Raw genomic sequence first — 26,809 nt, forward strand, 5'->3', positions numbered from 1 at the left:
TGACCCGAAAGTAAATTAAATCTCAGGACGTTGTGGTAGTTGGCATCAAATCGTGGTTTTTGTTATTTCTGCACGCATTAATGGGTGTTTTATCCTTCAAAGCTGAAAGGGAGCGAAGGTGTCGAGAGGCAAGCACTCACTGTGGGTTTGTCTTTTTTTTTCTACATGTGACACTATACGTATGTGTAATCCTAAGATTTTATTTCTGTAGGAAAAAGCAAGGACTGATTCTCAGAGCCTTAGCGTGAACCTAGCGAGCTCTTCAGCACTGTGAAAAGAGGTAGGAGGGGAAGGAAGATCTGTCTTCAAGAACAGAGCCGGTGCCTTTCCTCGGCCCTGGAGGCTGACTGCAGACGGGGGCCTTATGGCTCCGTTAAGTGCTGCCAGGGGAAATTACCCCCTCGGCGGATGGAGGTGTCACCCGAGTGTACCCTGCCTTGTCCTTCCATGCCGTGGCCAGGTTCTGTGCGCCATCCCGAAGGGAATTGCCCAAGGGCACCCGGTTGGCAGAAAACAGTCTTGCAGAACTTGTACGTGCTGTGCTCGTACCTGATTTTGGACAAATACCCTCTTATCTTGCTCCATTGCTGTCCCCCCAGCATGCTGCCCCGCACGTGGTGCTCCTGGTGGCTCCGTGACCAGCTCAAGCCCCCTGGCCTCCCCTCTGTCACCTCCCTTATCCGCAGGCCCTTTCAGTCTCCTGCTCTCCCCTTTGGAAGTCAGTGCCCCCAAACCATCCTCGATGCCAACAGACATTTGGGCTTCTTCCATGCTGCCCTTCTGCCTTGAAGGAGGTTGGTGCCATCGCCCCACGAGCTGCCCTTTATCCCTCCTAAGGCTGTCTGGGTGGTGATGCCCTGGGCAGGCTGACCGTGGCGGGGTGTTGGCATGCCGAAACCCTCTCCCTGGGTGAGCTTGGAGCTGTGCTAGCACGCAGCCTGCTGCCCTTGGTGCTGGCGAGCCCGTGCCGAGGCACCGCTCCTGAGGATTGGGGTTATCAGTCATGGGCCTTTCTCCGTCAGCTTTTAGCCAGCAATTTTCCCTTCTTCTAGAACATACCGACTCCTGTAAAGGCCAAACAGCACGAAATGCTTTATTATTATAGGTGGTAACTTACCCAGTGCCCTACACCTTGCAGCCTTCCAAACAGTTTCCTTTTTCCATGTCTGGACCAAACACCCCAAGTCCTAACGCCTTACCTGTCCGAGCTGCCCCTGAGCTTTTTGTAGGGGCCAGAAATGTGAGATTCCTCGCTATCAGGAACAAAGCACTGATACCGTGCCGGAGCTCTGCCAGAACACCAGCTATCTCCTCTGTTCCTGCTTCGTGTGAACGGCTGCGATCTATTTCTCCTGCTCTGATGGATGTTGTGATCTAGCCTGCTGCCGCGAGGACGGGTGATGGAGGACTGCAGCGTAGCACGGAGGTATTTCAGACTGCAGCTTTTTAACGCTGCTGTTATGTCTTGCTGAAATACCTGCAGCCTTTCTGGGAAAATCTCATTTCAGGCTTAAATGGAGGAGTGTGGGGGGGGTGGTTTCGTTACCACCTCGGCTCTCCTGCAATTATCGTTATTTCCTACCAGAAGCGTGGATTTTAGCTGGTGGGAAAAACCCCGGAGAGGAGAATAACCAAGCAACAAAATAAACGGGGGGAGAAGTGCTGAATACCAGCCTACCCCTGATTTTTGTTGCCTGACTTTGTAACGCATTTAAATAATGCGCAGATGAGCACAACACAAGCAGAACAAATTAGGCTTCAGCACAAGAATCGTGGGAGGGGAAGGCTATTACACTGCTCTTGTGCCTCCTTGCCCGAGCGGCGCCCTGCCGCGCTGCCTTCCCACCCCGTGCTGCTGGGGTGCGCGGCCCCAGCCCGGCCGGGGCTGCCTGCACGTCCTACAGATGCCGCTTAGTTTCTCTTTGGGGTTTGCTAACGGGAGGCGTCGCGTTGAGGTGGCAGACGTTGCCAGCTCTTACGGTTCTCACTTCTTCTGTTTACCCAGCAACAGATAAGGTCTTTTGCTCGGATTTTGGTCCGTGTGGCTCATCCAAAGTTTGTGGGCATCGTAGAAAACGGGATTTTGTGGGACACCCAAGTACCTAAGCTTTTTCAAAGCCTCTGTTTTTCGCTCCTGGGGGGCTGAGGTCTGTGTGCGAGGGGCTGCGTCTGTTCTGGCCCTGGTGGGATGTCACAGCCGCGGAAAAACTTCTCTTTCTGCCTTTAAGTTAACACAGGATCATACTCAGCTGTACGGAAAGCAGTCTGCAGGGCAGGTCACCAAAGCCGGTCCCGTTAAAGGTCAGATTTTGCTGCTCCTTGCTTTGCCTTTGGGGAGAATGCTGGGGTTTGGACAGTGAAGGGGGTTAAGAGAAATGTGACCTTCTCCTGCACTCCCCAGGGTGAGAAGCAGAGCTTCGTGCTGCTGTACCCGGGAAGGTGGCCACGGGTCCTGCGGGTCCAGGAGGAACTTCTGACAGCAAAGTTTGAGGGTGGAAAAAATGGAGTGAAGAAGAAACTCATTTGTGTTTTAATAGGGGAAAAAACATATTTGGCTTTGCTCTCATGAGACTTGACGACTAGATGGGGGCCTTGTCTCGAGCCCTCCTGTCTCTGAGCTCCTGCAGAGGGGCCCCGGGCTCTGTTGGCTGCAGACTTCTGCCCCGATGCCCTGACACGTCGGGTTGCAGCCCGTCGTGTGTCCAGGTGCTCACGTCTGAGCTGCTGAAGCGCTGCAGGTGGTGCAGCGCCCGTCTCCTCCTCTGAACTCGCAGGGTTCATGCTCCTCGCCTAACTTTAAGGACCCGAAACCCAAAAGGCAAACTGGAATAGATCTGGGAGAGTTTCTGTCTCGACTAAGGTCAGCTGAGCTTATTACGGCTCTGTTTAAATTACAGGAATATTTTCCACACAACTCTGCCAGCCCCGCCGTGGGCAGCGGTCAAAGGAGGAACTTGGAAGCTGCAGTTGGAGACCTCTTCCTGCAGCTGACATGCTCTTACGCCGCACTTCCCATGTTTCCTATTCCAGGATTGCCATGTCATGTTGTTTTATTCTCCCAGTAATAGCCAGGAGTCCTTCTTTCAGCCCCTTTGACTTGATGCCATGTCACCATACTTCCGTTACTTTTCCTCCGTAAGCAAACCGAGCAGTCTACACTTGACTAAACAAACAAAAAGTTTTGGTTCTGCTCTGGCTTTGGCTTACCCCCAGCTTCCGTACAGACAAGAGCAGCGGAGCGCTTGCTGGGGACAGATGCAGAAGCAGCAGTTCCCAGAACAAAACAGGTTTGTGTTTTTCCCTTTCTTTTTTTTTTCCTCCTTTTTGCGTCAACAACCTCTGCAACAATCCAGGCTTTTAAGTTGGTTTAAATTGGGTTATTCAGTGCTAATGTTATGCAAGACTCCTGATTAGCGGTGTGGAGTCTGAGTTGCAAGACTGCTTGGAGCTGTGATGGAATTAAGGTAACCATGGCAACTATTATCATTAAAATCGGCTTCCTCAGGCAGCGGCCCTTGGCTGCAGCCCGGGCTGGTGCTGGAGCCCTCCGCCAGGCCGCTGCGTGCGGGGCTGCGAGGCCTTTCCCTATGAAGCTGCCGGCTTCCTCGTGTGCTTCTCCAGCCTTTCTTCCCCTAAAAGTCCAGTTTTTGAGCACGGAGCTGCCAAGGCACAGAGCACTCCTTGCCCGAGCCATCCTGCACCCTGTGGGTCCGGATGAACGTGGCCCGCTCGTCCTTAGTGGCTCCTCCAGGTCGTGCGCAGTCACATCCCCTAATTTGGGTTAATTATGCCAGCTGCTGGCTCTGGGAAAAACATTCTCAAATTATTTTTACCTGTTTATGTGAACGTTGTCTTACTTTTGAGTGAAGATTCACCCACAGATGTCTCTGGATGCGTTTAGCAGAGCTCGTTCGGCCTCCCGACCTTCCTTTGCGTGGTCAGTGCTCCTTGCTGGTGAGTCCTCACTGAATTTTGAGACGTTTTTCTGTTTGTGGACCAGCCGCTTTGCTGCACTGCCTCAAGCAGCTGCCTTTCAAACGGGTCCTTCATCCTGGCAGAGGATAGAGGGGGACAAGAGCATTTCTCCTGGGCTGCCGTCGTTCACCATCTGTGTCTTGGGATCATCATCTCGCGTGTCTCTGACCTAGCCATCAAGTAGGATGAGGATGTTTGAGGTCTCTGCTGGTCTTCTGCCCCTTATTAACCGGGGAGCTGGCACAGGCCATGGCTAAAAGGATGCTGCTGGCTCCATCCTGGTGGAGAACGTGAGGAGATGGGATGCTGCCACCTGTGGCTCTTCCTGGTGGGCACAAGGGTATGGTGAGGACGCGGTAACGGAGCCTCTATCACCGGGAAATGCTCTGCAAAGCTTTTGTTTTGTAAATAGCTTTTGTACAGGTGGTAGCCCGTAATGTTTAACTGGATATGGTCCAAATTGGTGCAGCAGTAGGAGTAAAAAGAAAAGGACAAAAAAATATGTAAATTGAACTCGTTTCAAGTTTCACTGCAAATTCCTGTCTTAAATCTCCGTCACTCGAGAGGCAGAGGAGAAGTCCAGAAGCCCATCTGGGTAGCAAAGACAGTTCTAGCAGTCGTTGCTGGGCTGCGCGAAGGAGTAAGGCAGTTGCCTTGGCGGGGAAGAGGAGGAAGGCAGGAATGGGTCTCTGGGGAGCCCTCAGCAACAAGAACGATTTCGAGCCGAGAATAGTAAGGAAGGAGTGATGTTCTGCGGATGGACGTGTTTGTGAGGTTGCAGCCTGCCTCGCTGCCGTCCGAAGGAGCGGCGTCGGGCACGTCGCGGGCACCTGAAGAGCAGGGCTGCGTGGCTCAAGCAGAGCAGCCTTTGTTACTGACGGCACTGCTTGCGTGCCCTGCTGGGGTCTTTGTGCTCCAGCTCCGGTTTTCTGACACCTGAATGGCCCCCGGTAAACAAACTCTGCTGTGAAATAGCACGAGGCTGTGTCTGAAGTGGTGGTGTCTGGGCAAACGGCAGCGGAGATCCGCGGCAGTGCAGGGAGCCTCCAGAAGGGAGCTGGGCTGCTGCCACACAGGAGACAAGAAGCGTTTTCCTTGGAGCAGATCCCCGTGGGACGCGTACGTGAGAGGCATCCCGAGAGGTAAGGGCGCTTCGTCGGGCAGAGCTAGCGGAGGAGCAGGTGAGCGGGTGCTGAACGGGCCTGTCCAGGTGGAAACCGAGCCCCGAGCCTTGCTCCCTGAAGGCTGCGTGTCTGCTCATCCAGCTTTAAAACCGTTTCTGTGGTTACCGAGCGAGCAGCATCAGGCAGAGGCAGCGCACGCAGGGCTGCTCAGGAGGCTCACTGGTGGCTGGGCTGCCTGCGCGGGTTGCGAGAGGTGCGTGGAGCACATCGGGACCCGCTCGAGTGCACGGCTTCAGAGACCTCGGCGCGACCTCAGACGGTCCGAACAGGAGTGCTGGGAAGCAGAAGTCGCTTTCAGGTCCCGGGAGAGGCAAAAAAGAGAAGCAAAGCAAAAATACTCCATCGCATGTGGCTTGTGAAAGGAACTGCTTCACGGGAGCTGATCCGGATGGTTTGTTGTCATCAGCAGCAGGCACAGAAGGGCTGAAGTGTCGGCTCCTAATGGAAAGAGGCCGTCACAAAAACGTTTCCTTCCTGTTTTCTTGGCTTGCTCCTCAGCCTCGAGTGTGGCCCTGAAAGCCTTTTGTTACTGCGTAGTTCAGCTGACTCTGAAACTCAGCGCAAGGGAAATTCACTATGGTTTAAGACTAGATATCCAAGGACGTGTTCTCACCCACGTGGCAGAGGAAAATAAACTCTCCTTGTGCAGGATGCAACCTCCCCCCGGTCTGTGGGTAGGAAGAGACTTTCAGAAGCAAGGATGAGAGAAAGAGAATCTCCACGTGATTCTCCAACTGAGCTATCTTGTGGTATTAAAATGACCTTGGGCCAATTGCTCCAGCTACCTGTACCTTCCTCTGATAAATTGGGCAGTATCGGTTGTCTCCCCAGCAGATCTGAGCGTGGATGACTGCTTTATCGAGTGCTCCGTGCTGTATTTGTACAGCGCTGTTCGAAGACCCTCTGCAACTACAAGACAGATGAAAGGATAATTTCCTGATGCTTCTGGAGTGCTTTTCACCCAGCTCTGGCTCCTGCAGCGCTTCCGTGTCCTGTGGCCGCATCGCTCCACGCTCCCGATTCCTCCCTGCCTGCTGACCCACCGCTTCTCCCACCCGTTCTCCTCCTCCTGCATAAACCCTGCTCCATCGTGGTCTTCAGGACTCATTTTTGGACATCCACGGAGATCCAGGAGAGGATGAATGCACCCTGAGAGGACAGGAAGGAGCGTGTGGGCGTGCAGAGGGCTCGCCGAAAGAGTGGCCGTGCTCCTGGCTGCCTGATGCTTGTGCTCTTCCAGGAGGCTTCGCGCCCCACGGGATATCTCCTGAGCCTCTAAAAAGAGAGAGAAAAAGATCCTTCCCTCTAAAAAGAGGGAAACGGTTTGGTTGGTGCTAACCCAGCTGGTGGTTTGAAATCGCTGCAGCACTGCGTGTCGGGGAGGCAAAGCCAGCAAACGTCCTCAAAAAGCACCGAGCGTCCGCCTGCAGCCCCGGCGTTCTGAGGCTGGTGCTGAGAAACGCAATTCTCGCGGGTCTCAGCGTGGAATCGGTGCCTCAGAGGCAGCGTGGAGCACCTGAATCGTGCTGGCGTTGGGCTGCTTCGCTGAGCTGATGGAGGAATTGCTGTGGGCTTCGTGTTTTGCGGCGATGGCAGCAAGGTGGTGCCCGCGGGAGGCGTTTGGGCTAGGGGGCGAGTTGTCTGGCGACCGCAGCGAGTGCGCCGCTGGGTGGCTCGCCATGCCAAGAACTTGCTGTGCTTGGCTTTTCGTTTTGCCTTGACTTTTTTATTTTTAATATAAGCAAGCTGAAACGTTTTCTGCGTTCTCTGCAGCAGATGCAGCAAAATGACCACAAGTGAGTCATCGGGCCGCCTGAGCACGTAAAGCGTTCTCAGTCGACGTCCGTCGCCATACGGCTTGCACGAGACCTTTTCTCCTGCCTCATCTTTCTTTAGAGGGACGTTAGCTGCTGGCACAGCAATTAGAAAATGCCAGAACAGCTGCTTTTCCAGCGTGGAAGGTCTGACAAAGCTGGGTTTTTGGAAGTCGTGTGAGGCAGGACTGGAGTTGTGACAGCAGCACGGGCTGATTCATCGAGCACGTGTGATTTCTGGAGGCTCTTCCTTCAGTAACCCAGTGGCAAAACCAAGTAGGTGCACGCAGACCCGCTGAGCTTCCCGGACAGAGCCAGACAAGGCTCTTTTCATACCGTAGGGACTCTGAGCTGCTCTTTCTCCTGTTCGTTCGTTTGTTCTTTGTTTCCTGTGCTTTGTCCTTAGTTTAAAGGAACAGCAGCTTACTGACGGTGGCACTGATAAAAGGGTGTTGAGAAGGGTGTTACGGAAGGGTAAGGGGCAGCCTTGCTCTACATTTGTGCGTAACCACAGACCAGCGTTGAGCAGAATTTAGATTCCCCTTCCCCAGTTAAAAAGTAACCAAGCGTCTTTGAGAAACTTGTCCTCCGACTTCATCCAGGAGATGAAAGGTGCCACGGGCTCTGCCAAACGGCCCCGTCTTCGAGCTCAGAGGAATTCTGCTCCTTCGCTGGTTTCTCCCCTTGACAGGGCAGGGGGAGAAGTTTGGGTTTTGTTCTTGCAGGTGTGGGGGGAGAGAGAGGAGCAGCCGTGCGTGGCAGGTAAGGCTGGCGAGCGCCGTGAGGCACGTGGCAGCCCTTCGCTGTCCGTCCCTCCCCACTGCTGGAGGTGTCGCAAAGGTGGACGTCTCTTAAAAACGTAAAAGCTGCTGCTTTTAAAAGTGGCCATCGCCTGTGTCTCAGTTAGCTTAGCGTGCCGCTTTCTGCTGAGCCTGCTGTGGGAAGGGTGACCCCGGGCGGAAAGGCGAGGCAGAAATCTGCGCGCAGCGGCCGCGTCCTGCGCCAGCGAGCCCCGACGAGTTCAGTTCGCCCTTCCCACTTCACCCTTCCCCTTCTGCCCGGAGGTTGGGCAAGGCTGCTGAATCACTTTGACCGCTGCCCCGAGGGATGCCGCTCGTGCTCCTGTGGTTCCACCTTCCAGCACCTCGCTGCTCCTCGTCCCTTTTGTCTCGTCTTGCAAAACATGCTGGGGGTGGCGGGGTTGGGAGCGGTGTGCGGGCCAGCAGGGAGGAGGAGGAGGAAGGGCGAGCGGAGGAAGAGCAGAGCAGCCTTTCCCTTCCAGCCCAGCTCAAGCAGGTCTTCATCCGCAGCACCGATTAACGGCATCCCTGCAGTCGTTTGGTACCTCTCTCTGCAGCTTCCCTGCTGACGAGTCGGTGGCTGACAGGGAATTAAAAACGTTCCCTTCAGCGAGGATGACTGCATCGGGTGTAGGCAAATTCGTTTTCAAATTGTCAGAAAGAACCAGAAGAATACTCTAGGTGAATGTCAGCTTTGAAATGCTAGGTGTTCCTTCTCACGCGGCGTTCGTTGCTCTCTTCTTGCCTTAGCGGCTCAGCCTTGACTCATTCCTGAGTGTTTTTTCGTACACGCAGAGTTCCCGAGCCGTCAAGCTTCCTTGTCGTTAGTTAGTTTCTGAGAAATTTGGAACAGAGGAAAAGAAATGTCATAGAACAGATTTCAGAAACAAATAGAAGGGAGAGAATAAGCAGAAAACCAGTTGAAGGGCGCGTTTCCAGCACGTTATAATACATCAGGTAGAAATCAAATTAGTCACCGTAAAGATTTTGACCCCCTGTTTGTCTTGAGGCTCTCACCGACCCTATTCCTTTCGTTTTCCTCCAAATAAAAACGCGTTTAGGTTGGCAAACACCTACATGTGCAGAGGAGTACCATGCTGTAAAAGCTTTCTTCGTGCCGCTGAGGTTTGCATCGTTTTTCCCCAGGAGGAGGGACGGCGCTTGCAGTAAGCAGTTGCATTGTGTGCGGGTTTGGGTACGCAGGTAGCTGCCTGAATATAGACTCAGTGCGTCTAATATTCGGGTCTTAAAATAACCGAGAGCTGATGGAAGGCGCAGTAGGTGACCTGGATTTCCCGGGGGCTTTGCCGGGGATGCTGCAGGTGAGGAGGCAGAGCCTTGCGCCCTCCTGGGACCTGAGTGGTGCGGGGAAGAAGGTGGCAGAGAGATCAGCCTGGTTCCCCCAGCAGGTTGGGGTGGCCTTGGTGAGCCTAAACGTGCTCACCGTGGGTGGTGAGGGTTGTGGGGGGCTGGCTGTGTTTAGATCCATGTGTTGGGGCCTGGGTTTCGTGCGGACACGGAGCAGGGAATGGGAGCGTGGCATAACGGAGGCCTTGGAAAGCAGGCTGGCACACCATGGCTGTTACTGCTGTGGCAGGACAAAAAGCAGGGCACTACCCCCAATATCATGCTTTTCTGTTCGCAGCCGATGAAGGAGGTGCTTCCTAAGAAGCTGCTGCTCCTGGGGCGATCCGTCCTGATAGCAGAAAACGGAGCTGAGGCCACCTCTCAGAGGCGTCCTCCAGCGCCTGCATCTCCTCTGCCTGCCCTGTGCTTGAGGCCAAGCAGCACGGGCCCTGTAGGAAAAGGAGCAAAGCAAATAAAAAAAAAAAAAATAGAAACCATGCAACCATACCTTTTAAACAGAAACCATGCAGTTTGCTTTTAGCTGTCTTTAAAATGATGGGGTGTCATTCTGCACAAAGCGCAGGTGACGGGCAGTTTTCTGAACAAACTGCTTTGGTTTCGCTCTCTTGATGCCCTCTTAGACCATTTTGCTCTGCTTTAATTTCGCCTTAATTCAGAAACCCGCCTGGCTTCTGAGCGCACACGCTTTTGTTTCAGTTGGCAGAGACGCAGCAGCTCTTACATGTGTGGGGCTGGGGCGTGAAGTGTGTGGATGGCCCCATAACCACCTGGCTGTTGTTGCTTCCCTTTTGTCCCCGCTCCTTCATGCGGCGCTTTCCTGTCTGAGCAGCTTTCAGGGCAGTAGGATGGGACTGCAGCGTGATGAGGATGTCGCCCGTGTATCCTGGGCTCTGGAGGCTGCCTCCTGATTCCCTTTCTTGATCTTTCCTGGAGCGGGACGCTGGGCAGAGCCGGGGCGGGATGGCTGCCTGCGCTCCCTCCCCACAGTAAGTGCGTGCACCGCGCCGAGCCGCCGGTCTGCACCTTGGTGCACCGTCAGCCTTCTCCTTCGCCCTGCTCTGGGTAGCCTGTGTTTCTCCTCTCTGGGTCAGGCCTGCTCATCCCTTAGCATCGTCTCCTCATCTATTTTCTACTGCTGTCTGAATCTTATATATATATATATATATATATATATATATATATATATATATATATATATTTTTTTTTTTTTCCCTTAGTGGATAAAAGCATCAGTTGTTAGCTGTCAAAAGACAAATTCTGCTCCCAGTGACCTGGGCTTTGCCACGTGTGGCTTTGAGGCTTTCCAGATCTCAGTGCCAAATTGCTTATGCTATTTTTATGTTGATTGCAAATGTCTCTGTTTTATTAAGGTTTTGGCAGTAGCTAACCTGAAGAAGTTGTCAGAAGTCACTTTATCCCGGTAGCTCCCTCAGCACTTGCTGCTTTGGTTTATTTATTACCTGCCCACATCCAGGCTTTCAAACAAAAGCTCGCTCCTCGGTGAGTGGTTTTTACTTTGTGTGTGGTTGGGTTTTGACTTCGCCTCTTGATTTCTGTCCACTTCATAACCAATGTTAAATAAATCCTTAGGAAGCAAATTAAACATCCTTGTGAACTGCATTCTTGTTCTCACCTGGCGAACACGAGGGAAAAGAAGAGTTTGTTTGCTCTTTCCTGCCCTGGCCAGCTCTCAGCCAAGATGGACAACTAGAGCTCCCCGAGTGCAGAGCAGTTTAAAGGTGCTTCACGCTGGAAATGGCCCGTGGAACCACTTCTCCATCACTCCCCCAGTAGTTCTCCCTAAATTTTATTCCCCTCTAATCACCCACAGGTTTCTGAAGCTCCTCCTTGGATTCGTTTGCAAATAGTGGTTATCCTGCGGGGCTCTCCGAGGTGTGGGTGAGCTACAGGAGGAGCTGCAGGGAGCAGCGATCCCAGCCTGTGGTGCCTTCGCCCTTCTGAGGAGGATTTCAGCTGTAAGGACTTTCTGATTACAAGAAGAATCTGCCCACGTGTCACAGGGGGTTTCATGGGGCGAGAACTTCTTGACGCTTGCAGCAGTTAAAGGAAGTAAAGCACAAAAATGTGGCTGCCAAAGTACTTTGCCCAATAGAAATCTTCTCAGATTTGCAGAGCGTGGCTAGACAATAATCCTGGTGTTTTGTTACATTAATTATGAGGCATCTGCCTTCGTATGCAGCCCTAACTGCCTTCGGGGTAATTAAAATTTTATTAAAGAAATGAGGAGGAGTAAAGGGAATATTTTATTTGGAGCTGGGGCAGCATTGAGTCTTCAGGGTGCCACTGAAAACATGAAGCTGGTTGGCTCGGTGCAATATCACAGCCTGTACGTCCTGCTTTGGTTTTTTATTTATTTTAATTTAGGGTGTCAAAAGCCTCGGAATGCAGTTACAGCGCAAAGCAGAGGTGTCTGGAGAGAACCATGTTATGGTATCCTTTAAAAAAACACACCATATATATCTCCGTCGCTGATCTGGCAGGATTACGGTCCTCAGGGAAGGCAAATTGTTTTTCCTGAGCTAACAAGAGTGAAGTTGTTGAGGCGTGGAGTCGTGATGTTGCTCAGGATGCGTGCAGTACCGACAGGCAGGCACAGCATTTTCTGGCCTTTGGGAAGTTTTTATTAGCCAACAGGAAAGTGCTCAATTCCCTTCTAGTAGAGATGTTTCAGGAAGAACCTGGTAGTGGAAAGGAGACCTGCAGATTTTGGGAGGCTTCATCCCCAAAGTGGCTGTTAATAAAACCCGCCAAAGAAGTGCGTGTCTGGTGTTTTGGGAGATGATGAAGTCTGTGAGCTATCTTCCAGCAGAGGACATGACTTATGAAAGAATTCACCTCTAAATTCTCTGAACTTCTGAACTTCACACTTCAGAGATCTCATCTGAAAACGCAACATCACTTTAGCACTACCAAGTCCCGGTAGCACAAAGCTGTGTCCTATATTTCAGTCCCCGTGAGCCTGGAGATTTCCTTTCGTGTTTCACTGTCCCAGCTGATGACTTGGCAAAGCGCTGCCCTTTGTGTTCCTCAAATGTTGGTCTGACAAACGTGAAGAGAAAATGGAGGAGAAAACCTCCGGCTCTCATTTTAGCAGATTTTTGTGCTTGTAGAAATGTATAGAGAAAGAAAACATGTCTTCCCTGTAGGTACGTCAGCTTGGACTATGGCTTTTTCTTGGCAGATAATGATTGCAGAAAACCGTTTTTCTGAGGCTTGTAGCCACGTTACAGTACTGTCTGCTGCTTTGGTCTCGACTCTGGTGGCATCAACGTTTCCAGTGTAAACTCCAGCTTCAGGAGTGGGCAAGTGTGCCGTCAGCGTTCCCTCTGCACCAAGGGAATCCTTTGTAGAAGAAAGGATTAAGTTTCTCTTCTTGTAAAAGGCTTCTGTTAGATATGTGGTTGCTATCTTACACGCTCATGCCTTAAAGATGCCGCTGTGAGAGCCCGTAGCTGGAGCTTTCATTAAAATGAGCTTTGCAAGAACTGTTGTGTGAGTGGGTGGCTGTATCCTAGGGGAAAACCCAAAACTGCCTTCAAAGTGCATCTGTATGGAGCACGTGGTACTTGCACGCTTAAACAATAACAAGCCTAAAAAACATGAAGCCCTTTGACCAAATTCCTCCTTCAAATGTCCCTACAAGCGCTTTCACAGACTTCACTGAAAAGCTGAGTCAGAAATGGAAGATTTGGCCCCACACCATGGCTCGTTGTTGCCAGTTCTGGACCAACGCAAGTGGAGTCAACCATTTACAACGGCGACAGGTCATCGTATTCTTTGCCATAAAGAACAGAGCACAACATCTCGTTGGTTGGCTTTCCATCCCGACAAACCAACCTCTATTTACGTCTGTTTTTATGCTCTTTTGCCAGTTTTTCCTCTATTAGAAATATGCTAAAAGCATAAGGCCGTAACCCAACACTTCCTTCAGCCACGCACAATACAGCAAGAAGTCAGTGTGGAGAGAGGACGTGAACGAAGGCAGGGAGGCCAGCAGGGGCTTTGGGTTTCATTTTGGTGCATTTCTGCTTGTCCTTGAAGCCTGCCCAGCTACATGTTCTGTCCCACAAGCGTTCATTTCTCTTCCCTGTCCCAGAACCTCTTTGCTTTAGCATAAGGTCTGCGTGGTGGAGCGGAGGGAACATGGGGGTGGGCAGAAACTTGCTGGTCTTTAACTGCAGTTACTCAACTACAGAATTATTCTTCATAGGAACTGCTTTAGGAGGTTTAGCTATACAATTTCAGTGATTGTATTGTGAGCCTTGAAAGGATGTTGCTGGAGGCTTCAAGCTTTGCATTTTTCTAAGAAGTGTCAGAAAATTGCTGAAAAGCCCAGGGACTCAGAGTATGTTCAGCTGCGCCTCTACTTAGGTCTGAGAAGTAAGTGGAAGAAGTGCTTAAGCTCTTCCTTTGTGTTCCAAGAAAAGCAGAGGGTCTGAGAAACCTTTATTTAAGGATCCCTTAGTTTAATTACACTCGCACAGTTGATGGAGTTCAGAACCAGAATACATTCCTTTTTGAGATGGGCCCTCTTGCTTCTTCAGGCACTCCAGACCTTCGTTGTGTCAGCGGCTCAACTCCCCCGTTACTGAGAAGCAATTTTGAAGTTTCTCTTCAAAGAGATGGTTCTCTTCCCATTCGTAATGCGCTCTGCTGTGCGAGCTGAGCGTCCTGCCTCCTGTTCTCCTGCTGTACGTGTAATGGCAGAGGAAGTTTAGGTTTCTGGGAGATGGTGGTGGGCGGCTACCACTAGAAATGCCTCAAAAAGAGCTTTATTCTTCATGGGTGAGGACGTTTTGATGAGATGCGTTGCCTTTTAATGGTCAAACCTCACCTTTTGTCATCTTTGCCTGCAAAGGCAACCTGTGGGAGGCAGCGGCCGCAGCAGTGGAAGGAGAGGAGATGAGGAGATATTTCCTGGCGAGAGCAGCAGTGCGACGCCAGGGCTGAGCACCGGGCGCGATCTGAGGACCGGGTGCCGCTGTGCTCGCCCTCGGAGGGGCAGCAGACGAGGAGGAGCGAGGCGAGGGGCGCAGAAATTCAGAGACATTCGCACGCTGACAGCGCAGTGATCTTGGTTGGGTCTTCTCCAGCACCCCATGTTACCTTGCCGGGGGAGGTTTGCCTTTCCGTGCTGCTCTCCGCGTGGCGTTGGAAGGGACTGCCAGGAGAAGCAATTCTTCCGTGTTGTCCAACATACATCCAAACGTCTCGGTGGTGGCTGAAGGAGCTGCTACGTTAGAGGGTTTTCTCCGTCAGCAGGCACATTTCTATAAATCTCAGCCTTTGAAAATTACATTTTGCACAGAGTGTCGGAATATGTAGCCGTGAGAACATAACGAACCTTATTTTTGTCTGCATTTATAACCGATGCGTGTAGCAGGAAGCCGAAATCATAATTTTATCTTTCCCCGTTGCCCACTGAAGCTGTCAAACTCCACTCGCTAAAAGCATCTGTGCTTCTGGGGTAACTGCTGCAAGGGCTGGTTCCAGCCCTGCTGCCAGGAGCCCTTTTGCTGCCTCCACCGGGAGAAAATCCACGTCCACGCCACGTGCCGATGCCCACGGCCTGCTGGAGTGCTCGGCACCTCCTGCTGATGGCCACCAGCAGCCTCACCCCGGCCACCACCTCTGGGTGCCTCTGCTGGGTGCTTGCCACGTGCTAAGGGGCAGAAAGCCGTGCAGGCAAGGAGGGAGTGCTCGAGGCAGGAAAAAACAGATGGAGGCTGGAGGCTGTGCTCGTCCGCATCCGCTCTCCGGAGCAGAAGGCATTGTTTATCGCTGGAAGCACGATGACTTTGTGGTTCTTTGTAACGGGACGCGTTCGCTGGGGGCTGTTCTGCAAATATTCCCCATCGGTGTGATAGATAGAAGGCTGACAACTGCGGCTTAGCACTGCTGACGCTGGTGTTTCAGCCGGTGCTGGTGCTGCTAAAACCCTGCTCCCGTGCCTCTGAGGGCAGAACCCCTCTGTGCAGCGCCCGTGGTGCCAAAGGCAAGGTGCCTTCCCTCGGGGAGAGGATGAAAATGAACCTGGCAGAGGTGTAAGGGAACCTAACCAGGGTTACTTGGCAGGCACGCCGCTGCAGCGACAAACGTGCTGTGGGTTGCTGCGCGTGGGGTGTTAATTACTTGTTTTAAGCTCGTTGTTTTGCAGACCTTCGCTGCTCGGGGCCCATGCTGGATGGTGTTGGCAGGTTTCTGAGGATGCGAGGCGTGTGTTTGCTGCAGCACATCGCGACAGCCGGCCTGCGGGAGAGCCTCGGGGCTCTCCTCTCCCTGCAGACCGCCAGAGAGACTTCTAACGCTCGTCCCCTTGAGCGATAGAGCAAAAATCTGAAGCTGTGTCTGGTGAGCTTGAGGGATTTGGTCTTTGTGGGGCTATTGATCCTTCTTCTTGCAATTTGCATTGCTTGTGGTGGCGTAGGGCAGTTTGTCCGTCCTCGTGGATGCACGGGACCTTCCAGCACAGTTGTCCTCTACTTCTGCTTCAGTGGAAGTTGTGGGATCTATTGGTTTCCTCCAGGAACCGGCCTCTCGTGCCCGGCAGCTGAGGGAGAGCTTCCAGGGTGCTTTCCCTGGTGCACCTCCCCGTTCTTGTTGCATTGGGAAGAATAACAATAAATTCACAGTCTGTGCCGCCCACGTTTCCTCAGCGTAGCCAGGAACCAGCCGCTAATAACTTGCAGTAGCGCATATAAATCACTTTTGTGGTCACTGAAACAGATCGAGGGTAATAATCAGAAGCATGTGCCCAGGTGAGGACGGCCTGAAAGCCCCGTGGTGACGTGGGCTGTGAGCAAAAATCGCGATGCCACAGCGGTGAATTCCAGGCATGGTGCAGACCCCTCAGCGTGAGACCAACCGAGCACAGGACACGCTCTTCCCTGGACCCTGGACACCGGAGCTAACCCCCGGACACCCCGAGTGCTTTCCTCTCTGGTTCGTGTTTGGCATCGGAGGTACTGGCAAGGTGATTAAAAGCGAGCGGGGCAGCGCAGTGTAACGAGCCGGGGTTGATCCCCTTGCATCAGCTGAAGTGCTGTCAATCCTACCGATGGCTGGCAGGCTGCGGGGGAAAGGAAAAGCAAATAACTTGATGGCTGTGTTTTTCATACCCAGGAGTGAAAAAACTGCCCTTATTTTCATTTCCTCCCCCCAGTTAATCGGGAAGCTGAACGCAAAGCTGGTGCTGCCAGCCCTCAGAAACAGGCTTCAGCCTTCCTCTTGGAGGAGGCTGAGGAACCACGGTTTGCTTTGGCTCCCCTTTCTATATCCAAAGATTGTTTTAGTTGTTTAAATGAGCTGTTTAAAATGCAATTGGTGATTTTGCATTTCACAGGGATCGCTTGAAGCAGGTGCCTCTGGGGGCAACGGGTCCCTTAGTGTTGTTCAGCTCCCTGTGTGGGTTTCTTAGCAGCTTTGGGCTCCCCATCTGGATTTCTTAACCGCTTTGACACTTGGACTGGCGTGTGGATGGATCCTCATGCGAACCACCACGGCTGAGGCTTGCTTTGCAGCTGCTGCATGAAGGCAGAAGACTTCACCTCCCCTCCGTCGTGGTGTGGATTCAGCGCAGACCCTCCTGCCCCAGACCATGCAGCACCAGGAAGCCACGGCCTGGTGTGAGCAGTGCCTTGTGGATTCCCATGCTTTGACCATGAAACTTGCCCTTTGCTATGAAGGAGTTTAATATTTTTTTAAAGCATTTGTCTTTTTTTTATGTGGCATCGGAGTCTTCAAACGGATAATTGAGCTGAAACCAGGGCAGTGAGATCGTTATCTGCAAACATCCATGAATGGCTTTTGGAAGTATTTGCTTATCCATTAACTTCAAATCTGCTTGTGATACTTAGCAGTTTTCCTTGGTGTGCCTGACAAAAGCATAGTTTGGAGGCTTAGCCCACAGTGGACTTGCTCTTCTATGCCTCGCGACGTGCCCCCAATTCAGTTAAAGTTAACAGAAGGAAAAAACAAAACAGGCCTGGTGTAAAATGGAATACATTTTGTCTGTCTGGTGTGGCAAACACCTGACGTTGCTCGAAATTCAAAATGCGAAGCGTCACTGAAGACATTTCACAAAGCTTTGTAGTGTTTCTTTCTTATCTGAAGACCCAGCCAAAGTATAAAAGCAGAGCGTGAAAGCAAGGTTCCTCACGAGCGCTGCGCTGAATTGCTTGGTTTTGGTAAGCCGGCATATCGCTTAAACGCAGCGCTTTGGCCAGGAAACCAGCCCGAAAGCTGCGGCAGAGCTTTTCTGCGGCCACCAGTTGCGTACTGTCATCTCTGCAGTGCTGAGGTGGTGGTGCAAGGACTTCTCTTTCCTCGCTTCTCTTTCCTTGCCTTCGCTGAAGGTATGATTTGGGATGCGTGCGACGTCTGGCGGCTGGTGGACAGGAGCGCTTCTCCCCGCGCCGCCCTGCGGAGCCTCCCCGTCCTCCTTGCCAGACTCGTCACGTTCTCTCTTGGGTTCACTCTTCAGCTCCAGCTGTGCCTCTGGTAGGACTGCACGACCCACAGAAACCCCCCCTCTCCATTTAGTGCCCTCCAGGTGTGGGCCACATCCAATTAGACTGGCTGCCAAGAAGCCTCAGAGTAAGATTTCTCTGATCTTGGTCCTTGTTGGGTTTTGCACAGGGAAGCCCCATTGCCTATAGTAGGTTTCAGAGTCTGCTGGCTTGGGATTTCTCATACTGGAGAAGAAAAAAAAAAACACATTTTAGTGTTTGGACCGTTGGAAGTCAGGGCGAGTGTACTGTGCTCCTTGTTGTTAGCCTATTTCAAGCAAAATCTGGATTTGAGTCCTCTAAATTGGGAGTGGCGATGTAAGTTTCTGCAATGCATCCTAGCATTTAACATTCTTGTTGCAAAAAGTGCATAATTACGGGCAACACTGCGCCCATCAGCTTTGGTAACTTTTGTCTCAAAGGCAGCGCTTCCAGACTTCTCATTGTTCCTTTTAATATTTTTGTGGCCAAACTGCTCCAGTTGTGATCCCGGGTAGCGGTCCTTTCTCTGCTGAGAGCTTTGAGAAAACGCTGATGAGCAGAAAAGGACTCTTAACGGGGCGGTTGATAGCCACTGAAATATGGTGGGGATTTCCTTTTCATCCCGTGTCTTGTGATAAACGTCTTCAGTTGTTGTGGAGTGTTTGAAAACTGGCGGAGAAGGGGAGGAGACTGCTTTTGGCATTTCTGTTAATTTTCGTTTTCGTGAAATCCTTCAAGAAGAGACAACGGTGCTCGTATGAAGATGGGACTTCAGAGACTGGGAAGGAGCGTTCGGGTTAAGGAGTAATTTTGTCTGAGCAGTCTAACAAAGAGCTGCTTTATTTCCTGGAGACGCCTCTTGTAGCGGGTTGGGTTTGAATGACGCACATACAAGTTCCGTACCAAAAACTGACATTTGTGTCTGTTCATGTTGTAACGAGCGGTGTTGTCTGGCTGCCTCTTGGATCATGCATCAGAGTAACGCCTGAGAACAAGGTCTACCAAAAATGCTAGGTTTTAATGCACTGGGAAGGTGCTGGAGATCAGTATCCGACCAACATGCATAGCAAAGGTGGGCTTTTCTTGGCTTTCCTTCCAGCACCTAGTCATTAAACGATGTTGCAGGACATGTCCAAAGCCTGGTCTCGCTCTGGGGCCGATGACAGCCACGTGGAGCGTATACGACGAGCCCGACGCGTGGCTGGGCGAGTGAAACCTAAAGTCTTGCTGCGGCCCCAGTCGTGTAAGTAATTGCTCAGGAGTGGAGTAGAATTACGAGCTGCCCTCCCGAGATGTAATTAGGAAGGCACACGGGGCTACCACCTGAACAGCCTCCGTCCTGGCTGCCCTGCCAGCCGGGCGATGGGGTGGGTGCAGCGCTTTGAGCTTTCTCGGGCAGCTATCGAGGCCCGCCGGTGAGGTATTTCTACACAAAAGCCACCGCAGTACTTCTGCATTTCTGAGAAGTCAGACAAAATCTGGAAGTGCCCTTTGTGGCTTGCCTTCGCTCACATCTCTCCGGTAATAAATCAGTGCTGCTGTGGTCGAGCAGCTGGTCGGTGCCGTTCCTTTTATCTGAATTTAAGGGCACTGCCTCCTGTCCCGGGGCTGTTTCTGACCCCGTGCAAAGCCAGAAGAGGGGATTCTGCACCCCGCAAGGCAGCCCCACGCCATCCTGTCCGCCAGGCAGCCTGGCTGCAGTGCTGACGGCTCTTCCCAAAGCATGAGCTGGGGTTTCTGTGGTTTAGCTGCCCTCGCCAGTGCTTCGGGGTCTTAGTGTGTCCCTAAAATGAGTCGGGGGCAATGTCTCCCTCCCCTCCCGGCCCCTGCAGCTCTGCCTCTGCACAGTGCTTGCACGGTGTGTACCCTTCATGTGGTTCTTGCTGCTCTGAGGGAAATGTTAGCCTTTTTTCCTCTTTTTTCCTGTTGGCTTCAGCTTCTGGGAGGCTTTAATCTAAAGGCCTTCTGATTTATCTGCCTTGTTGTTGGCCTTGGCATCGCCAGCTGCCTTGTTCCTGTAAACAATACATTATTGTTTGTTAACGTATGTATAACCTCTGAAAGAATGAGTGTGAACACGAGCTTGACCCTGAAAAGCAGCTCAGATCGGTGTTTTGGGGACAAACCCCAACCTTGATCAGCGAGCAGTGCTTACGAAAGGACGTATTCCTCTGCAAGCAGCAGCGCTGCGACGTGCCGCTGGCTCCGCGCTGCACACTTGGTCTTGTTCCGTGCTGTTGGTGCGCAGCGCTGTTGGACAGGTTCTTCTCCTTGTCTTTACTTGGTTCGAGCTCTCTGACATCCCTCGACATCCAGAAAGCTCCTTCACTTGGTGCAGGAGGATAGAGAGCTTCACCTGAGCAGGTGTTCAGAAATCCCAGCAGATTTTGCCCCAACTCTACCCCGCAGAGCATCGTGCGGCACCGACACCACGCGCGCGCGCTTCCCGTTCTCGGCACGAGCCCTGCCTGGGCTCAGCCCCTGGCTCTGGGGCACCGTCTGCGTGTCCAGAGGGAGCCACATCCGCGTTGCTGTTTGCAGATCACCTTCCTTTAGGAGAATTTTTGGAGGAAATTCTTCACTCCGAGGGTGGTGAGGCACTGGCACAGGTTGCCCAGAGAAGCTGTGGATGTCCCATCCCTGGAGGTGCTCAAGGCCAGGCTGGATGAGGCCCTGGGCAACCTGGTCTAGTGGGTGGCATCCCTGCCCATGGCAGGGGGGTTGGAACTGGATGGGCTTTGAGGTCCCTTCCAACCCAAGCTGTTCCATAACTCTATGATTCCTGCATCTGGCTGCACGGGGATCCATGCGCATTTCTCGCAAGGTCTCCCTTCACTGCAAACTGCCTTGAAGTTCACGTTGCTTGAGCCCAGAGCCACTTGCAGGTACGGCGAGCCACTTCCCAAGTGATCCCAACCGACGGAGGCACGGCCACTTCTCAGAGCTGGGCTCCATTCCTGAGGTCTGCGAGATCCGTAAGAGGCGCCACGCTCCAATACGTCGTTGTGCCATTGCCGGCACTGATCCTGCAGAGGCTGGAGCAGGTCGCAGTGCGCTCCGATGGGCCAGCGATGCTGCTGGACGCTCCTGCCCCTCCGTGCTGGAGGTGGAAGGAGGCTTTGAGCATCGTGAGCTACGGTTAAGTCAGATTTCACCTGCTATTGGCAGTATTTGCGTAGTGCAGTTGCTTTGCGTGCGTTGCGAGTAGTTCAGAAGCCTTTTTTCAGCTTGTTTAAAAAACCTCGAATCAAGCTGCAAGCCGTTTTATTGAGAAAATATGTGAACATTAGGAGAGCTAATGAATGTCAGATACTTTCTCTCCTGTCATGAAAATTACAGACAGAAACTTGCTGATGTTCCAAGTGGCTCCGCTATTAACCTTTTTGTGCAGAAGGAGCTGAAGGCAGTCTTGATTGCTTCTCTTCCCACGTTCCCCATTAGCTTGGACTTTTAACTAGGCTTTGCTTTTTGAGGAGCCCACCCACATTCGATTCTTCACACTTTTTTCCTCCATTATCCCAGTGGGTTACACTTAAATGCGTGGACATTCTTTGTCAGAACCGGCGTTACTTAGGATTTTTGGTCCTTTAAATTGCTCCTTTCCATTTACCTTCTGCCGTCCCCGTTAACTGCCAGTTCCAAACGAGCTCTTGCGGGCGCTGCTGAGCGCCGTGACCGCTCCGCGTGAGCAGCAGGGAGGTCGTGGCACCTCCTGTTAAGGGGCTGGGGAGCTCCGGGCCACCTCCAGCTCCCGAAGGCTTCGGCTTTCCCCTCCGCTGGAGTTTGCTGTTCCCACTGCCCTGCCGGGGGAATGGGAATGCGGCGAGCTGAGCGCCTCGGCCGGCGTCCCATCGAGTGAGGGGCACGGCCCTGAAACGGATTTGCTCCGGGTGTGCCGTGAAGCCATCTCTCGTGGAACTTAAATAGATTTATTTATTTATTTCCCCTAAGGAATATGAACAGCGTGCCAGGCTGTATGAAGGAAAAGGAGCCGGAACCCCGGCTGATGGTAAAACCCATTGCGGTTATAAAACAAAAATCTACAAAAAATGAAACAATTACCTACAAAAAGCAAGGGGAAGAAAGGAAATAAATTTATTTTAAGAACACGATCTTTTAAACCTTAAGCAAGAAAAAGAAAAGGAGAGGTTATTCTAGGAATTGACTTTGATCCCAGCTCTGGGGGAGAGAAGTCCCCAGGGGAGCACTCAGCTGCCTCCGCACCGGGAGAGGGAGGCGCGTGCGGTACCGGCGGAGGTCCAAGGGGCGACTTCAGCACCGGCCAGGGTTGGATTCATGCTGGAGGGAGCTCGGAGTCCAGCAGCAGCCTCCTAAAACCAGCTCGTGCAAAGGAACGGATGGTAAAGGTAGCACGCCCTCCTAGCAGGCTCGTATTCAGCATTCAGTGACCGAGAAGGATACAAAGGGTGCGCTGAGTGTTTTCTTATCCCTTCGCAGCAGTACCAAAGTGTTCTGGCACCGCCAGTTATAAATGCAAGCAGCGTAACCCAGAGATGCTCCTGACCAACGAGGGCACGAGAAGGCATCGTGGTGTGTGCACAGCAGGCGCCTTCTGGGGCTCACCGTGCCCGGCATGGGGAAGGGCGCCCCAGCCTCCTCCACTGGAAGGGTTTGCTGGTGAACGTGCGGATGGATCACTTGCTGGAGCCTCTGCCGTGCTGAAATGCCAGAACACACGTTCTCTACAGCCTTCCCTTTGCTCCCTGGTCTGCATTTGAGACCCGAGGCCCCGAGGGAGCTCTGCTCGTGCCAGCTGAGGTGCCATGCGGGTGCGTCCTCCTTGTCCTCCCTCCCTCCTGACGCCTGGAGTTTGGCCGAGTGGAGCCTCTACGTTGATCCTTCCCATCCCGTGGCACTGCTGTCTCACAGCAGTAACGTGGTGCACGTTTCAGAGTGGTGCACTTATATAAAATACCCACTCTTTAAAAAAACGCACCAAGAATCCAGGCAGTTTTAGCCGGGTAAAGTAGCAGCTGTGTGCGGATTTTTCCAAGATAGAGATTCTCGTTAATAGCCCCGTCTCAAGCAGCGTATGAGTAATGCTGCGATTCCTGCCATGCATGTTAATGTGCTGCGCTCGCCTGTGCCGTTCCCCTTCCACTGCTCCTCGTGAAGCCTGCAAACGTCGTCCGTGCCTCGAGCGACCTCCCCAGCGCCTTCAGGTCCGGGGACGTGGACGTTTGCTTTGGAGCCTACAGGCGTGTCCGAGCAAGCTCCTTCAGCACTAACCCGCTGCGTAAATCACTTTGGCTCATTTTGATCAAATCGCAGCGGGAGCACCCAAATATATTTCGCCGGTAGCGCGGAGCAGCTGCCAGCTTTTGGGTACCAGCAAGCGGGGGTGGCACCGGCTGTGGTCAGCAGGGTGCAGAGGTGCAGAGGAGGGTGCAGGCCCTGTTCTGCAGCACAAAGTTCCTGATCTGCCAAAAACTGTGTGTTTTGACATCTTTTCAATAAAAAACGAGGTGATGATGCATAAATTAAGCACGCGTGGCAACGAAAGCCCTGTAAAGGAAGGGTGCGTTTGGCTCTTATCGGTAGTTTTTTGTGTGAGAGCTGATAAGTGTGGCATCTGCTCGGTTCCTGCAGCGACTTTTTTCATAATTACAAATGTGTTGGTACATAAGGGGAACAACTTCCCAGAGGAAAGCAGACAGAAGGATGCCGGTTTTGAGGGAACCGACGGATTGGGGGAAGCTCTGGAAGAGGACACAAAGTACTTCTGGAAAGCACTCAGACCCAGCGAAGCTTTGGTTGTTATTTATCGCTTAAATTACTATGTGCTTTTAATTCTAGGCAGGCAGGAAAGCTGGAAGCAGTTTTGGTCCCTGCAATCCCAGCTCGTCGCCGCTGCCCGTGCCACGTCCGAGCCGCGAGCCCTCGTGCAAGGCACCGCGATGAGAAGCACATTGAGAAAGAGCTTGAGCTGTCGTGAGGAAGCGACACTTGGAAATGGAAGGTGGCTGTAAGAGGTCATCTGCAACCCGGAGCCGGTGCTGCCGGTGCCTCCAGATGGAGGCTTGGCTCTGCGTGTGTGTGCCAGCCCAAAAATTGGGCGGGTTGATGGTGCATCCATCCCGCGGGACTGGGAGGGCCTCACATGCAGCCCTGCACAGTGAAGGACCGTGTTTTTCTGGTGGTTAAGCTGCTGATGTGGCGTGTCCAGGAAAATGTTTTTGAGTCATCGCTTTGTGCAAAACTAACGCTCGGTACCTGCCTTTTTCAGCAGCAGCCACCGATGCTGAGCAGCCGTGGGAGCCTGCCTGGGAAAACAGGCACAGGGGAGAAGAAAGCGAGGAAATCCGTCGTGGGCTTGGTAGGAAGACGTGCACCAGGGACACACGACTGGGCCCTGCTTTGCCCAGCACACTCGAGGGCTGCAGCCCGGTGCCCACCAGGACCCCAACCCTTTAACGTTGCCTCCCACCCGCCAGCCTCATCCCGAGCAGGTTGGAGTTTTTCCTGATCTCCTCCTGCTGAATCCCGCTGTCCAGGGGTGTGACTGCCAGAGTTTATTTTAAAAAATAATTGCTATCTTCAAACCAAACTGCGAGGGAGCCTGTAACTCCTTTGTAGAAGGGCTGGCTGCCTTTCCTTGTTAAAACAAGCTTTCCTCTGGGCATCCCAACCAGGAGTATTGCCTCGTGCCCTCCCACCGTTACAGGCCGTAATTTCCACTGCGGACTCAAAAACTTCTGTTCTTGTGGTATAATTGTAAACTTTCTCTTTAGTTTTCAGTTTGATTTGGTGAGGAAGAAGTTACAAGGCGCTCTTGGGAAGTGACGCTGCTTCCATTTTTAGTTAAGGGGTGTTGTTTTTTTCCGTGAAATGTGAAGCAATGGACAAATTACTTAATTTTTTCCACTTAAAGCATGTGCAAGCCCACGCGTGGGGCGGTGTGGTGCTGGCTTACCCCGTGCTCAGTGCCTCTGTGCTGCCTGGGCTGGGAGCCTTTGTGTCGTGGACGTTGGCTAATCCACGCCTGGGCACACCTCAGGACCGCGCTTACTGCTCGCTGCGGATTTTATCGAGTGGTTTCGGGTCCCTGGCACCCCCTGCCAGCCTTGTCCCCACGTTACTCAGTTCCAGTTTGTTGTGTTAAGATGAGTTTTAAGAGTGTAAGCCTTTCTTACTGCGTTAAGGCAAGGAGAAAGTGTTTGTAAGTTATGTGAAGCATGTCACGGGCTCTTTCCTCCTTTCCTGGGATGTGCTCTGATTGCTCCTCCTAACGAAGAGTAGAACAGTCCAGCTGGAAGGGACCGGCAAAGATCGAGCCCAGCTGCCCAGGAGGCACAAAGGTGGAAAGCACGACGAGCCAGCCCGGGTCTCCACAGGGAAACATCGGCGTGCGCCCACTTTGATTGAAGCTGCAGGTGAAGCAAAGATGAAGGACGGATCAAGCGCTTGCAGCGTGTGATGTGGTGTCTCGGAGGATGTTTCTGGTGCCCAGCAGGGCGAGGAACTGCTGCGCTCACTGTTGTATGTGTGCGAGCAAGCGCTGCAGGATCGGTTTTGTGCTGGCTGTTACTGCACAGTAAATTTGTCCGTGTTTTAGGATGGAAGCCCAGCACCGTCGATGAAGGCTGCTGGAACACCAGAGCTAACTGCTGTGGATTGATGGAGGGACAGCTCTGCGCAGGTTAGCTATGGGGCAGCGCTCATCTACAGGCTCAGCTGCTGTCATAAGCCAAGGCAGTAAAGGTTGAGGGAGCTGTAGTGGCACTTTTAAGCCCTTTACACCAATTACTGCCTCTGTCTTACTCAGCATGGTGCTAGCATTTGTGCGGTGCGGGACAGCCCGCGTGGTGTTTGAGCACTGAGCATCCTGGGGTCATTCGGGACCTCTCACAGCCTGCCCAGCCGAGCCCTTTGACTGCACCATGGTTTACTTCTGCATTAGGGCAGCAGGGACGAGAGCTGCCCCGTGGCTGCTGCGGTGCCACCCTGCCGTGAGTGTGCGCCGAGCTCCCAGGTCAGACACAGCCGAGGCCATGCGCGTGCTCTCGTGACCTCACACCACTGCGGGTGTTTCCTAAACTGCTCGTGAAGTGCCTCTGGGACCCAAAGCACATTTCAAAAAAATAATACAGAGTCGGGGAGGTGATTAACTTTGGCAGAGTGGCTCAGGTTTTTTTAAAGCAGAGAGCCAACCCTTTCCGATTCTGACATCTGAGCTTTTAGCTGATTGCCTGGAGCTCCCAGGGGGAATCCTGCTCCTGCCGCAGCAGTGATGGCTCCCCTTCTGCCCCAGTGACTCCGGTGCCTTGGAGAGGTTTGTCCGTGGGGCATTCTGCCTGCAGACAGCAAGGCCAGCCAGAGGCAAGAAACCACACGTCGGGACAACACGTGCCGGTGCGATGTGCTGGCTGCTCCGCCGGTGGGGCGCCAATTAGAGGCGTGCTGTAATGACAGCAATTAGGTAGGTGTGTGTGGGGAAGGGGGTGAGTCACAGAACCACGGAGTGATTTGGGTCGGAACGGTAATCAAAACCCATCTGGTTCCAACCCCTGCCAATGGGCAGGGACACCTCCCACCAGCCCCGGCTGCCCCCAGCCCCATCCAACCTGGCCTTGGGCACTGCCAGGGATGGGGCAGCCACAGCTCCTCTGGGCAGCCTGGGCCAGGGCCTCTCCACCTTCATAATAAAGAATTTCTTCTTATATCCAATCTAAATCTCCCCTCTTTTAGTTTAAAGTCATTACCCCCTGTCCTATCACTGCATGCCCTTGTAAAAAGTCCCTCCCCAGGTTTCCTATAGCCCCTGTGTCGGGGGTGTAGGGACCCGACCCAAACAATCCCATGGGATTTTCCTATGGAAGGGTGAAAACACTAAAGTAAACACAGAAGGCTCTTCATCCATCCTGAAATCCCGGTGAAGGAGGGCTTCTTGTTGGTTTTGGTGCTTCCTTCATCCCTCACAGCTCGGTGTCTGCCCGCAGCGAGTCGCAGGCGCAGCGAGCGGCTGCCACCTCCCGCTGTCCCGTTCCCAGGCGTGGGAGCGCACGCGCAGCCCACGTACGCGGTAACAAAGCATTCGCCTTTTAATCTGTCAGAGCGTTCTGCTCTGAGAGAAACTGTTAGTAATCCCTCGTCAGTCTAATTTTAAGTATCTCACATCGATTTAAGTGTTGTCGATC

General features: G+C 52.7%; 1 protein-coding gene and 1 long non-coding RNA gene across 2 annotated transcripts in view; both read left to right on the forward strand.

Annotated features, from left to right (window-relative positions):
* The window catches only part of AHCYL2 (adenosylhomocysteinase like 2), a 78,437-nt gene that overhangs the window by 8,625 nt on the left and 43,003 nt on the right, over positions 1-26,809 (forward strand). The gene's annotated exons all lie outside the window — the stretch shown is intronic.
* On the forward strand, positions 10,382-15,368 carry LOC121064087. Its single transcript, XR_005816328.1, has 2 exons — positions 10,382-10,880; positions 10,973-15,368. It is a non-coding gene; the product is annotated as an uncharacterized LOC121064087 (long non-coding RNA).

The sequence above is a fragment of the Cygnus olor genome, chromosome 1 (assembly GCF_009769625.2).
Source record: "Cygnus olor isolate bCygOlo1 chromosome 1, bCygOlo1.pri.v2, whole genome shotgun sequence".
NCBI lineage: Eukaryota > Metazoa > Chordata > Aves > Anseriformes > Anatidae > Cygnus > Cygnus olor.